The sequence below is a fragment of the Sinocyclocheilus grahami genome, unplaced genomic scaffold (genome assembly GCF_001515645.1).
Source record: "Sinocyclocheilus grahami isolate Dianchi unplaced genomic scaffold, SAMN03320097.WGS_v1.1 scaffold2104.1, whole genome shotgun sequence".
In the NCBI taxonomy this organism is placed as follows: domain Eukaryota; kingdom Metazoa; phylum Chordata; class Actinopteri; order Cypriniformes; family Cyprinidae; genus Sinocyclocheilus; species Sinocyclocheilus grahami.
The window spans coordinates 62,981-63,750 of record NW_015507283.1 but is presented as its reverse complement, the minus strand read 5'-3'; the positions used below and the strand labels follow the sequence as shown (position 1 = coordinate 63,750).

General features: G+C 38.1%; 1 protein-coding gene across 1 annotated transcript in view; it reads right to left on the bottom strand.

Annotated features, from left to right (window-relative positions):
- The window catches only part of LOC107574062 (tyrosine-protein kinase Tec-like), a 13,563-nt gene that overhangs the window by 1,084 nt on the left and 11,709 nt on the right, over nucleotides 1-770 (bottom strand). The gene's annotated exons all lie outside the window — the stretch shown is intronic.

Here is a 770-nt window from a genome sequence, read left to right as displayed (position 1 = left end):
TAGGGCTGGGCAAAAAAAATAGATTTTTCGATTAATCGTTTTTTTAAATGACATCGATTCGATATCGATTCTCAAAAGTCGCGAATCTATGTTTTTTCCGGTATTTATTTCTGTACACATTTAAAATAAGATCTGATTAACAAGAATCTTATCATTAGTCTTCTCCACTAGATGTCACCCTTATTTACCTTGCGCGATGTTACAACAGAAAGCCTGTCATTCATTCAGCGCTTCTCATGGCCATACGCATGATTCGTGATGCTCAGGTGAAGTGCTATAGTGATACTATAAATCTGCAGAAGCATCTGATATCACGCATGAGGCACCATGATTTCCGCAATGAATGAATGAATGGCGGATGGCGCGGCGCACTGTTTTGTTTACTACACGCTTACTAAAGCGCGGACGGCGCTCACGGTGTTTTCAGCCTCTGTCGTCTCACTATAATGATATGAATACACGAATATCATCCGCAGCTGCTCTGAGAGTCACTTCACTAGCATTTTATCATTTAAAATTGACAAAACTACCATCATATCACACACACAGCAGCTGCAAGTTCCTCACGGCAACCCGTCAAAATAAAAGTTTAGTTTAACGTGAAGAAAACGTATCAGAAATATGACTATTTAGCAGTCTTCGGACAACTATGCTACTACTACTACTGCTACTAATAAATATTAGTAAATCTTTATTTTTAAAGGAATAATCGCATTTGTTTTCTTTTTAACTTTAACAGTAAACCTCTGTTGTGCAGCACTTAGTTTGCC